Genomic DNA, 14,514 nt, shown 5'->3' on the forward strand with positions numbered 1-14,514 from the left:
CAAGACAATTCCAAGGGGAAATCAATCAGCAGGTTTCCAGATGGGACTGGTAGGTTTTCCAGAGGCACAGGCTGCCATTGCCTTGCCTTGGAACATCCCTTGGAAGCAGAATGTCTTGGCTGGGCTGGGCACTGCTGTCCCCAGTGTCCTGGATGTGTCCCTGGGCTTCAGGACAGGAGCACCATCCATGCCTTGGGTGGATCCTTACAGCCTTTCCTGTGGGATAATGAAAGGGTGACAGAGGATCCCAAAAACAGCTCTGGGAGAGCCCAGATCTCCTGGCTGGGCTGGGCACTGCTCCCTCCAGGGTTCTGGATGCGTCCCCTGGGCTTCAGGACTAGAAACAGGAGCACAATCCGTGCCTTGGGTGGATCCATACAGCATTTCCCGTGGGCTAATGAACAGGTGACAGAGGATCTGAAAAACAGCTCCAGGAGAGCCCAACAATCCTGGCTGGGCTGGGCACTGCTCTCCCCAGGGTCCTGGGGACTGCACGTGTCCCTGGGCTTCAGGACTAGAAACAGGAGCACCATTCTGTGCCTTGGGTGGATCCTTACAGCATTTCCTTTAGCCCTATGCCAGGCATTTCCCATGAGACAATGAAAGGGTGACAGAGGATTCCAAAAAACGGCTCTGGGATAAAAGCTGCAGCTCCCACTGGGCTGAGGATGATGAGTAGGTGGGAGCAGGATGGAGCTGAGGATTCCAGGTGTCCCACTGCAGATATCCCCACTCCCGGCCCCTTCAGCGAGCGAGCTTCTCCAGCATCCCAGGAAGTGATTCTGCTCCCTCTTTCCTTGCTGCTAACGGGGTTTGCTTCTCCTCTTAGGGGTAAAAGCAGTTTCCAGAGGTGCTGTATTTCCTGAGAATGGTGGCTCCCAGGCTCATCAAATCCCTCACTCCTTTCCTTCCCTGTGCCTGGCTCTGGCACTGCCTCCTCTCCCAAACAGCGAGCACTGCTCCCGACCAGGCTTGTCAAAACCCGCCAGGCATTCCCGGGCTGGCAGAGCTCCTCAGCAGCCGTTCGTGGAGCAGGGTGTTCCTAACAACCCCCTTGTACACCTGCATGTGCTTTGCAGCGCTTTGCTGAGTCAGCAAGGAGGGCACGGTGCCACCCTCTCTCTGTCCAGGTGGTACGGGGTGACAGGGACAGCAGCAGCTCCACGGGGCCATCATCTCTGCGGAGTTTGGATCTGATTTGCTGTGAAATTCCTACAGAAACAATGCCTCACGTGCTGCAGCCCTTTGGCTTTTCCTACTGCTCATCCCAAAAGCTTTTTTTCCCCCACTCCTTCACATGAACTGTGACTAAATAAACCTTGGAGTGGATGTGGATGGTTGCTGTGCTGCATGTCCCGGCGTGCCTGTTTCCTTGGAAAACCGGTGCTTGTCCCCAAAAGGGATTTCCAGACGCACCAGCAGGGCTGAGCTGAGCCTGGAGCGGAGCCCGCGCTGCTGCATCCTCCTCATCCTCCTCCCTGCAGACGGAGCCTGCGTGCTCGGGCAGGTCCGGCCGCCCAAAGCCATTAATTAGGGAGTCATTAAAACTCAGTTAGCTCTCCAGGCAGGAGCTGGGAGAAGAAAGCCTTGCTCTGGGAAACCAGCAGCACCAAGGTGGGGTTTTAGCAGTGCTGTGGCTCTGCAGTGACTCAGGGAAGCCTGATTAGCTCCAGGCTTTCAGGAGAGATTACCTTGAGGATGCTCCCTGAATTCACTTTGCCAGCCGGTTCATTCTGCAAGCAACATGCTGAAATCCTGGGAAAACAGGAGGGAAAGGCTCTGCCAGCGCTCAGGGCTGAGCTTACAGCACAACAGAGGCTGGGAAGAGGCAGATTTCTTGAGGCAAGGGGCTGACAGTGAATTTGTAAGAATAAGAATTGTTTTCTTGGGACTGGCTGGGGCTTCCCGTGATGCAGCTGTGCCCCCCGGAGCAGAGCCCATCCCCAATGTCCCCAAGATGTCTGTGAGCAGGAGGAGAGGCCATTGCATCCCCCTTTGCCTCCTCTCTGGCTCCCACAGCCTCTCCTTGCTTTCCCACCCCTGCCAGGGTGTCCCCAGGCTCACTTTGCTTTGGAGATGCCTTGGAGCCCCAAACTGGTCCCAGTGCCCAGCCACGGCCTCCCCAGTGCAGAACAGGAGGAAATGTCCACCCTTAACCTGATGTCAAGTTGACAAACAGGATGATGCCTCCAGATCATCTTGAAGTCACCTCTTTTGGAGACTCAGGAAAGCCTGGCTGTCCCCCTGTGCCTGGCCACTGAGCTCCAGACCGTGTCACCTCCATGATGCTCAAGGGGCAAGAGCAAAAGGACACCTGGAGGCTCCCACTGAAGCTCTGTGGGGTTTTCTGCTGAGCCCAGAGATGTTGCAGTCACCAGTGGCTCCAGGTCTCCTTCCTGCTCAATGCCAGGATCCCATCCTGGAGGCTGATTCCTATCATCCCCTCTATTTGTCCTTCACCTCATGTGATTTTGGGAGCTGCCATTGCCAAACAAAGGTTTGGGGATTCTGTGCTCCTGTTGTGCTGGCACCCGGGGAGAGCACGAGTTTCATTGCCAAGCTGGATTTTCTCGCTTTTCCCTGTAGGGGCAGCAGTTGCCTTTGCAGCCAGCCCAAAGGAAGAAAAATATCTGTATTTTAAAAACAAACTCCTGTTCCCAGTGACTGCAGCTCTGATAACAGCACTAAGGTCAGAATGAGCCTCTGCTAAGTGGGTTTAGCAGTCATCATGTTGAACTCAGTGCCTATAGCTGAGTGATTTGTATCCTGTGTCCCCAAGCCAGCTCCATTCCTCAAATTAGCATAAGGTCTATAAATCAAGCTGCTTTTGATGATGATGATAACAACAACAACAATACTAATAATAAAATATCTCTTCAGTGTCCTGATTGATTGCAGGCAATAGTCTTGCCCTGGAGTGGAGATCTCCAGAGCTCCCTTCCCAACACTGCTGTGGTCATGCCTCAGGTGAGGGAAATTCAGGATATGTTACTGGGGAAAGGTTCTTTACCCAGAGGGTGCTGGGCACTGACCAGGCTCCCCAGGGAATGGGCACAGCCCCAAGGCTGCCCAAACTCCAGGAGTGTTTGGACAGCCCTCCCAGGCAGCAGTGAGACTATTTTGGGATGTCTGTGCAGGGTCAGAAGCTGGGCTTGATGATCCCTTTGTTCCCTTCCAACTCTGGGTGTTCTATGCTTCTCTCCTTAAAACAGGTGAAATCTCTGTATGGATCCTCTCATCCTTTCAAGGAAACATCAGATAAAACATGTGGATATCCTCTTATGAGCTTGATAAATATATAGACTTAAATAAACCTTGAAGGGCATCAGGTTCTCCATGTGAGAAGGAGCATCAAATGTTTTTCCACTTCTACAGGGGCTTCTACAGATTTCCCTGCAACAGCCTCTGGATTCAATAACCTGTTGCTGCTAGGAAACAAAACTCACCAGTCCAGGTTCCTGATAACACTTTGCAGGAGGTGCTTGGGACTCTCAAACCAGCCCAAGTTGGCTGTGGTGGCAGTTTGGGTCTGGGAGGCATCCTTTTGTGTTCCCCTTGGGATGCAGGGTGCCTGGAGCTCTGGGCTTTGTGGTTTCAAAACCCTAACCCTAGCTGGAACCCTAACTCTAGGCAGTAAACACAGCCTAGAGCTAAGGCTGCTTCAAGGAGAAAGCTCTGGTGGAAGCCATGTTGTGGCAGTTTTGTGTTCCCCTTGGGATGCCTTTTGCAGCTACAGCATGCCTGGAGCTCTGGGCTTTGTGGATTTCAGAATCCTTGCAAGCAGTCACCCTCACAGGGCCACAGGCCCCCAAACACCAAGACCACCCCTTTTCCCTGGGAAACAAAACTCACCAGTCCAGGTTCCTGGTGTCACTGTGCAGGAGGCACTTGGCACTGTCAAAGCAGCCCGAATTGGCAGTGGTGGCAGCTTGGGTCTGGAGGCATCCTGTGCAATATGGAATTTCAGCAGAGGGCCAGCCACTCAGGGAAGAAATGAAACAAGAGGAGAAGCTGATGATAAGGTTCTCATTTTGATGGCAAATGATGATAATTTGAAGATTTAACACCCAAGTCCTAGTGGAGCTAGAGTACAGTACTTGGTGGGATTGTAATGCAGTATAAGCCATAGAAAGCTCAGAGTGATACAACCTCCTCACTCCTGCTGAGCCTGGACCCCTTCAGCGTGGCCACACAATTTATAACTGCAAAAAAATGTCATTTCCACCGGTGCTAAAGAAAGAAAAGGCAGCTCAAAGCAACGTGGTGGCTGAGGCATTGCTGGGGCCCGGAGGAGAGGATGGCAGAGGGTGTGTGGGAAGGAGGCGGGAGGTGGAGCGGCTCCCACAAATCCAGCGGGAGTTTTGTGTGGAGCACAATCCCATTAGCGCTGTTATTCACGGGTCACGGCCCCAGGGCTCAGGGTTGAATGTGTTTGTTCTGCAAATGGGGCTAATATTGTGCGGAGCATAAAGGAGGATGTGTAACCGTGTTTGGAGATCACAGCAGAGAATGTTTCCTTGAAATTGTGTTAGCTCCGATCCAATCTTAGGGTAAATAACAGCTAGGGAAGGCTTCCATGTCATTAATAACAACCACCATCTTTTTAGTGTTTAATACATCCGAAATCAGAGCAAACAAATTTTGCTGTGATTTCTTCTTTTCTCCTCAGTTCTCAATCTATATAATTGTTCAATAAATGAGAGTCATGCTGAACATTTAATTGCTTAGCAGTGGGTATTGCAAATAGATTTTACCTTAACTTTAGCTTACCTGGGCTGAAATCTGTTGTTCTGGTCTTTCTCTGGAACTCATCACATACCTTTGAACCAAGTTCAGGAGCTGTATTAAAAAATAAATTTGATCTAAAAATAACTGCAAAAAATAGTATATTATGTGTTTATTGTGCCTTTAGTGCTTCCCCATGTTTGTGCTATTAATTTAATATTTTCTGCTTTGGAAACCATCAGTGGGAGCCCAGAAGGATCTAATGTGTTCTATTTGCAGGATCCACTTCTTTGGCTGTAAGCACTTCTAGATGGAAGAAAAGAATACTAATTTGTACTCAGCTGTTCCTGGAATTTTGCTCTTGTATGAGAGTGGTAACCATTATTGTATTTATCCACTGAAATCCTATTTGCACTTTCTTCTTTTTCCAGATCATAATGTGATTTTGCTTTCATGCCAAGGAATGATTGTTAACTGGTATTTTGCTGGGTTTTTTAGAGATTGGTTTAATCTTTTATGCTTTGTCTCCCCATATTCTAGTGAGAGAGCCATACAAATTCAAGTTGATTTCAATTGGGTACCTGAAGTTATACAAGAGCAACAGTGGAACAGGGGCCTGAATAATGAAGCTCCAGAACAACCTAGGGGCTTGAACAAGGTGATTCATGTCACCAAACCCTGTTGCTTGCACAAAGCAGATGTCAATATGTTCACAACATAAATTTGTCAATCTTTTGATTGATAATAATACAATTCTAAACATTATTTTGCTCTTGGCTTGGAATGAGACAGCTGGAACAAAACCAAATTTGAAGCCCCTCAAGTCAGCCAAGGCTTGGGCTTTGTCATGGAGGGTGCTGTGACACCCAGGTGACCTGGCAGCCAGCAAAGGGAGAGGCTGCCCTGAGTTTTTGGATAAAAATGCAGATTGTGGACATGGCATCATGAGAGATCCTCCAAAGCTCAGGTTAACACAGCAGCCTTGCCTCTGTGATATTTTCTGAAAAATCCTGGTAAGAGGAGAAGCCTCAGCTTCTCCATGTTTTGCTCCTCTGGAGTGTGGTCTGGAGATTGTTTATCCAAACATGTGAATTGTTTCTAATTAATGACCAATCATCATCAGCTGTGTTGGACTCTGAGGAGGCCCTCACAAGCTTTTATTATTCATTCCTTTCTAACCTTTCTCTTTCTTTAGTACACTTTTAGTATATCACTTTTTAAATATAACATAATATCATAAAATAATAAATCAGCCTTCTGAGAACTTGGAGTGAAATTCTCATCTCTCACCTCATCCTGGGGACCTCACAACACCACACAGCCTCACCCTAAAACAAGCTGTAGGTGGCTGAAACACCTCTTGTTAGATAGGCTGTGCTGGAGTCCAGATTTGGAGCTGGAGATTGTCACAGAACTGCAGCAAATGCCACTGCCAGTGTGGTGGCTTCACTGTCAGACCTCCTGGCCATCATTCCCTTTGTTGCTCTCTCTTTTCTGGTAGCACTGCCTCTGTCCTGCAGCAGCAATTTGATTTCCATGCCCAACCATCACTGGGTGTGATTATCACCACTGCAGGAGCACCCTTGGTACAAGGAGGATTTATGATTAATAAGCACAAATAATTTATCTGGTGTCACCCATTATCCCCTGTCCCTCAGAGCTCAGCCTTGTGCACCAATGTCCTTCAATGCCTGTTTAAATACACAGCAGAATAACCCAGGGCTGGTAATAATAATCCTGAACCAAGGACTCAACCAGGGGAAAGCTGCTTCCAGCTGAGTGTGGTGTGGTATTTTTGATGCAGGAAGGGAGAATAATTCCTGTTGAATGCAGATGTGATTTGGATGGCACGAACAGGACATTTAGAAATGGAAAAAATGGAAATCTCATTATCCTGACAGTAATTCAGGACTATTACAGGGAAGCTCAGGAGCTTTAATCAGTAACACTGTATTAGCATGACAGAGTTAATGGTGATAAAGTAAAAGATACTGATTAAAGAACATTTTTCTCCACCTAAGATCTGCCACTTACTGTATCTAAACACATCAGTGGGCAAATCCTGCCTGTGGGTTTGCCTCCTGCCCTTGTCTGCTTGGCAGCAGCAAAGCAAATCACATATACATATACATACATATATATATATGTATATATGTATGTATGTGTGTATGTATGTATATATATGATATCTGTTACCGTAGAAAGGTTCTTTTTTCAAACCCCACTTTATTATCTCCATGCCATGGGGGCTGTTGTGCAGGTGTAGTCAGCAGGGCTCTCCTGGTGCCACAAGGCTTCTAGCAGCTTCTCTGGGTGTTTAACAGCCCATGGTTATCTCCAGCTAAACATAAGGCCTGGGAAGAATGAGCTGGCTTCCCTGAGCAGGGAGAAGTGCTGACTTTCTGTGTCAGTTCAAAGTTATTCCTGGGGATGAATTAGCCCTTGTTCTGAGCACACGTGCTGGAATGGGTTCCCTGACTCTGCTGCTGCTGCCTCAGCAGCCAGATGCCAACGTGCATCAGGAGTCAGAGCCTCCAGGAGGAGATCTCTGACCCAAGCTTTGCAAAGTGTCTTTTCCTTGTGCAAAATACCTGGGGGCTTAAAATCATAATGGTGAGATGGTTTCAAATGCAACCAGCGTTTCTCCTGCTTAAATAAACTCTGAGGAACCAGCCTTGTTCATTAGCAGGAAGATTTATAATGACCAAAGGATATTCAGGCTGCCATCAGCAGCTTTGGTAGGACCAGAAAAGGCAGGGCAGGATCTTTAAACACACAGCCCATTAAACACACAGACCACAAGTGTTTTTTTCTGTGTCTATTTAAATCAGAGTAAAAATACACCAACAGAGGGAAGAGATTGGCTTTTAAAATATTCCATGAGATAAACAACAGCTTTGGCTATGTCCAACCAAATGAATTTTACTTTATAAGAAGTTTAAGTAGTCTCAGAGGTCAGGAGAAATATTATGGGTGGCACAAGTTGAGCTGCTTTGTAAACTTGTTCTGCAAAAATAAGCAACACTGGTTACATGGAATCACAGAAGGGTTTGGGTTGGAAGGGAGCATAAAGCTCATCCCATTCCACCCCTGCCATGGCAGGAACACCTTCCACTGTCCCAGGCTGCTCCAAACCCTGTGCAGCCTGGCCTTGGGCACCTCCAGGGATCCAGGAGCAGCCACAGCTGCTCTGGGCACCCTGTGCCAGGGCCTGCCCACCCTCCCAGGGAAGGATTTGTTCCTAAAAGCTGATCTACACCTACTCCCCCTTGTCCTGTCACTCCATGGTTTGCAGTCCTTCAACCCTAAAGTTCTTCTCAGGCTGAAATTATAGAGAGGCTAAACCAGAGGCTTTATGAAAGGAACAAGCTGTAACCTCTTAGTGGAAAAGGGAGTATTTTACAGTTAGTTAGAAGAGCCAAGTGTCACCTTTTTTTATTTTAATCTTATTCCAACCCCGTGATTTCCCAAAAATAGACTCACTCACCAAGAACGTCACATTCATCTTGGTTCAGCTAATGATATTTATACTTTTATATTGGATGGGATTAATTTTCCCATCCTGTTAATGCAGCATGTGATCATTAACTACCTTTACTGCATGCGTAGACATATATTTTCTGTGTCAGAAAGGAAAGCAACTGGCATTTTAAATTACTGAGTGATAATTGTAGGTGGCTGTTTTCCATAGTGCTTAAGGAATTCCTTTCATTGTGATAAATGAGTATAAGGCTCCCTTTTTACACAGAATCAGTTCACAAGTGAATTTATTTAACAGTCATACATTGTGGCTCTGCTGAAGAACATTTTCCACAAAGGTGCCTGTGTTCATGTAGTGAACATGTGTAACAGCACCTTATGGAGGAGAGGCACTGGAACTTCCCAAATGATGGGTTTGGGTACAACCACCTCATACAACTAATGCTGCAGCTCACATCCTGCCAGATTTCACTGAGCCTTATTTCACATCCACAGCTCAAGAAGTGCAGGGAGTGCCTGAGCAAAAAGAGATCTAATGACAAGCAGGGTAAATGATTATCCTGGCATTTTAAGTAAAATGTTTTACAAAATCGATTTGCAGCCGTGCGCCATTAACGTATCAGCTGCAAAAGTGAATTCCAGCACGGGAGATCTGCCAAAACCAAGAGATGTTATCCTGACAGGAGTGAAACAAAAGCAGACATTCAATCAGGGTAGGTGTCAGGAAAGCCAAGAGAAATAAGAATTCCATTCTACACTGCTTCCCAAGACATAAAAGCAGTGATTAAAAAAGAGAGTTTCACACTCTGCTGCTTGTGAAACTCTAAAGCTTGAGTTCATGGCTCCTGAATGGAGCAGTGCCTTCCACAGAACCACCACAGCCCCTGCAACCTCCCACAGAAAGCAAGAGGAAAACTGCTGGGGTTTGACCATGTTATCAGGCAGCACCTCCCACATGGAGCTTGTTTCTGTGCACAGGGCTTTGTTTCCTCAGCCACAACAACACAGAAAACTTGAAAAGAGAAAAACACTATTTTTGCTGTCAAACATGAATTTGAGTTACCTTCAAAGGTAAGTATTGGAGTTTTGCTTCACAGGAAGCTTTCCCATCTCTTCCATTCAGTCTTGCACTGGTCCCTCATCCATGGGCTGTTTCAGGGAGGTTCCTAAACCCTCCTGGTGTCTCTCCTGGGGCTGCTGGCTTAGTGGGCATGGTGGTGTTCCATCAGAGGTTGGAGACCTTGGAGGCCTTTTCCAACCATAATGACTGTGTGATTGTGTGATTCCATGGAAGGAGTGCCAGCCCACTCCCACCCTGAACCCCCCAGCTGCAGTCTGGGGTCAGGGGCCATTGGTCCCTCCCTGTCCCTGCCAGGAAAGGTTTGGCTTTGACCACTCTGTAACCAAAGACCTGCAAACACCAAGGATCCTGAAGAGGGATAAAACATCCCATTGTTTAATTTGAGTGGATTCTCCATGCACACCTAAAGAAAATAAGATATTTTTCATAGCTTTCTGCTTTCAGCACAGGACTCAAAGCCATTCCCAAAGCAGGACATGGCAGCACCATTCCTCCACCCCTGCTGTGCCCAGATCCATGCCCCAAGCACTGTTGCACTGGGCAGCCCTTTCAAGCCTGTGTAAAGAAGAGTAAATGACTTTACCTTAATGAATGGTGAAGCCAGCCCACAACTCCCTTTTCCTTTATCCACTCCCAGTGTTACTCACACGTGCTGATTGCGAGGGGCAAGCACACAAAAGTTTTTAATTTGTTACTCCAGCCCTCAATGGGGATGTTAAGGATTTTCCAGACAAAAGACCAAGACTCAGCTAGCCCCAGCTGAATGCCTCTTTATGTTCATTTGCCTTTTGTGGTGTAACTGCTAACAGTGCTAAAAGAAAGGGCCTGGTGACTGATGTGCTGCTTCATTCCTGCTATTGGAATGTGCTCTAAACACAGCATCAGCAGAGCCCTGGGCAGAGCTGGGAGCACACAACACATTTCCTCTGCAAAGCTCTGTTTGCCACCAGCCTCAGCCTGGCTTTGGGTGGGGCAAAACCTTGCCAAAAGTATAAATGGATGATATGTTTTGTTTGCAAGCCACACTGCCTGGGGAGCATAAAAACTGCACAATATGTAAGAGCCAAAACCAGAGTGTGAGTGCAGGGAACAGATCTGAGTGTGAGAGTTCCCAAGGGTGCCCTCAGTAAGTTCACAGACAGCACCAGGCTGGCTGCAGTGTGGCTGTGCTGAGGGCAGGGAGCTCTGCAGAGCTGGATCCATGGGCTGAGGTTCAGCAAGGCCAAGTGCTGGGTCCTGCCCTGGCTCAGCCCAGGCCCTGCAGCTCCAGGCTGGGCACAGGGGCTGGAAAGGGCCCTGGGGAAAGGCCCTGGGGGCTGTGCCAGGGCTGGGCAGGAGCCCAGGGGTGCCCAGGGGGCACGAGGCCAACGGGGCCTGGGTGTGCCAGCCATGAGGTGGCCACAGGCCAGGGCAGGGCCTGTCCCATGGGCTGGCCCTGCTGAGGGACCTCCAGGGCTGTGTCCAGGCCAGAGAGCCCTGGAGGGGCTGGAGCGTGTCCAGGGCAGGGAATGGAGCCCCAGGAGGGGCTGAGGGAGCTGGCAAGGGGCTGAGCCTGGAGCAAAGGAGGCTCAGGGGGCCCTTGTGGCTCTGCACAACTCCCTGCCAGGAGGGGACAGCCAGGGGGGGTCGGGCTGTGCTGCCAGGGAACAGGGACAGGACAAGGGGAAAGGGCCTCAGGCTGGGCCAGGGGAGGCTCAGCTGGGACAGCAGCAGCAATTTCTGCATGCAAAGGGTGCTCAGGCCTTGGCAGGGGCTGCCCAGGGAGCTTTGCAGTGCCCAGCCCTGCAGGTGTCCCAGGCAGGGCTGGAGGTGGCACTCAGTGCTCTGGGCTGGGCACAAGGTGGGCACTGGGCACAGCTGGGACTCCAGGGGCTGGCAGGGATTTTCCAGCCTCAATAATTCTGGGATTCTGTGATTCTATGATTGTATGACAGCTGGTATGGACTGCCCTCACCTTCCATAACCATCAGGTACCTTTGGCATGGCTGCAGCCAACAACAAGCACCTGTCTTCATTCTAATGGTGAAGGTTCTGGGAGTTCACTCTCAATATTTGCCTCTCTTCTTGTAAGAGTGTATTGGCAAGTACAGTAATTTGCTTGGCTTCCTAATGCCTCACTTTCTCTCAAGCCTAGAGGAGATGAAAGCTAAACTTCATAAAACAGGGCAGTGAAGAGCAGGCAGAGAAGCAAAGTGAGCAGCAGTGAGTTGTTACATCCTGCAGAAAAAATAGTCACAAAAGTTAACTTGTCTAGATCGGAAAAAAAATTTGAGCTGTACCTTAATTGCCTCCAAACTTCTTGAAATAATTCCCATGAAACCAGCCTTTTACAACTAGACAGAAGTTAGCATGGCCTTCACTCTTCTAAGGGTAAATGGAGGTGATCAGCATTTTTAAAAGAAAATAAAACTTCTGAACTGCAATAGAAAACACAGAAGGAATTAAAAAAGCAGTATCACAAAGATAATTTACTGCCTTAGAATTAGGAGAAATGTTACCAGACAACATTTTGTTTCCTGAATCTATTAAAAACCTGCCTTGGTCTGAAGAAAATCTGTCTTAGATGACTGTGGTAATTTTAGAAAGCTGCTGACCAGCTGTGAGTGTACATCTGCTGAATAAGTTGGCAAGCTGCCCCTGTTTCCAGTCCTTGGTCCTGAATGATTTTATAAGATGTGGCTTTGAATGCAGCGTGATACAGTTGGATTTGTTTCATGCCAACTCCTGACACTGATTTTTTCTGAAGCTCTTTCAGAGCTTTTCCACCCCTGTTTTCCTGCAGGGATGGATGGCACTGGTCAGGGGAAATGACACTATTGTTGTTGCCATAGCATCCCTTTTGTCTTGGGTAAGAGCTGGCTTGTAAAAGAGCTCTGCAGGCTGGAACCTCTGGCTGGAAGCAGAGGAGAAGAACAGGGAACAGGATGGAAACATCCCATGTCACCAAGCAGCTCCTTGATTGAGAACCTCAATAATCAAACACCTCACTGAGATTGAGAACCTCACTGAGATTGCTGAATTCACCTGAGGTCAGCTGGGTCATTCACTCTGGCAATGCTGTGAGGGTCCTGACAAAGGAGGAATGATGAGGAGGACTCCATTGATATCAGAAAGCTAATTAATTACTTTATTATACTATATTATTCTGTATATCTAAAATTGAATCTGCCAAGCACTCCACCCTGCCCACCCTGCACTGAGTCTCATGACTGTCAGCTGACAATCCCAACACACACACACACCTGGCCCTGACAGGCCAAGGAAACAAAACCTCGTCACTTTGGGTAAACAATCTCCATATTGCATTTTACTTCTGCACAACACAGGCACAGCAAATGAGGTAATGTTATGTTTGCCCAGTTATCCCATCATAAAAAGGCCAAACTATTAAAAGTAGTAACAATTTTAATTAAATAGTTTAGAAAATATGTAAACAAGGGATAATTTGGTTCAAATAATAGCGCATAAGCAAAAGATACTGCGGGGTACAGAGGGCAGGGTTCAATGACCCTTGCCACTTCACGTACAAGCTTGCCAAGTGAAAGTCACCCCTTATATGCCATGTGCCAATGCCATCTCCTCCTATTTTTGGTTCGTCACTTTTCTGTCTCCCGCCTCCTCACCACCTTCACCACGCATGCGCCACCACTCGGTCTGGTGGTCACACAAGTCTTTGGGGGTCGTCACTGATGAAGGCCCTGTAGTCTTCTTCGTTGTCCTGTAATTCACCTTTGGGTTACACATGCGCACCAAGCCAGTACAATGTAAGCCAAGACAAACGTATCACTGCATCTCCATATCAAAGCAATAAGTCCCTTATAATTAGCATTTTCTTGGACCCAACCAGGTTCTTGGTCATTTTTAGCAATTGTATCTTCAGCTTCTTTCCTGTGGTCCTTGAAAACATCCGCTGGGAAGGGGGGAGTGGGTGGAGCCCCTCCTTTCCCTCTCTTCTTTGGCATTACAACTTTTAGCTATTAACTATTTTATTATTCTCAAATATTAATTACTGTATCAATATTGATTACTGTTTCAATTTTTATCAGCACGAATCATACCTATTTATCACAGTAAGAATTGTGTTTTCTTTCTCTGAGGTTCAAAGAATGTGAATCCCAGAAATGTTCTTGGGAAGAACTGTGCCTTGCTTTTCTCTGTGCAGAGGAATGTGGGGCTACAATTTACTGCAGGAAGGCTGCTCCCAAAATGTCCCTTTCCAGCTGAGACTCCTCCTGATGTCCCATCCATGATCCATGCTCACTCATGTTGGTTTGCAGCCACCTGAGTGCCCTCTCAGAAGCTGTGCACCATCACAGTGCTTCCCTGCAGCCCTGCCCATGGCTGGCTGTGGGCACCCACAGTGGGGAGTGACAATCTCTCCCTGTGTGCTGATAATGTCACTTCTGACCTGCCCAAACTCCTGTTTGCCGTTAGGTGGCCGTGCCACACCCAGGGCTCCCAGCTGCCTGGAGATCTGCTGGTCTGCTCAAGCCTTTCTCTTCCTTTGTCCTTCTGAGTTTGGAGTTTGCAGCAGAAATCCTGCTTGCTGCAAGAATTTCTCTCTGTTAAAATTATCTGCTGGTCTGCTCAAACCTTTCTATTCCTTTGTCCTTCTGAGTTTGGAGTTTGCAGCAGAAATCCTGCTTGCTGCAAGAATTGCTCTCTGTTAAACTCCATCCTATCTGTCACTTGTTCTCTGTACTGGGGCACTGTGCTGTCAGCAAACTTCCTCACCATGGTCTTCTGTCAGAAAAACCCTGTCTGACAGAACCATACTAAAAAGAACTGGATTAATTAATTGATTAATTAATTGTTCATAGAGTTCCAGAATCATTGAGGCTGGAAAATCCCTGCCAGCTCATGGAGTCCCAGCTGTGCCCAGTGCCCACCTGGTCCCCAGCCCAGAGCACTGAGTGCCACCTCCAGCCCTTCTGCTACCAACATCTTTTATGGAAAATCCTTTCCTTAGGATTTTTCCTCCTGAGAAGCTGAGAAGCCTCAGGAACAAAATGTAAACATTGATTATCTGCTGCTGTGGAATGCAACAGGTGCATCTGTGATTGGTGTCATGTGGTTGTTTCTAATTAATGGCCAATCACAGTGAGCTGGCTCTGACTCTCTGTCCGAGCCACAAGCTTTTGTTATCATTCTTTCTTATTCTATCCTTAGCCAGCCTTCTGATGAAACCTTTTCTTCTATTCTTTTAGTGTAGTTTTAATGAAACATAT

Source organism: Ammospiza nelsoni, chromosome 8 (assembly GCF_027579445.1).
Source record: "Ammospiza nelsoni isolate bAmmNel1 chromosome 8, bAmmNel1.pri, whole genome shotgun sequence".
Taxonomy (NCBI): domain Eukaryota; kingdom Metazoa; phylum Chordata; class Aves; order Passeriformes; family Passerellidae; genus Ammospiza; species Ammospiza nelsoni.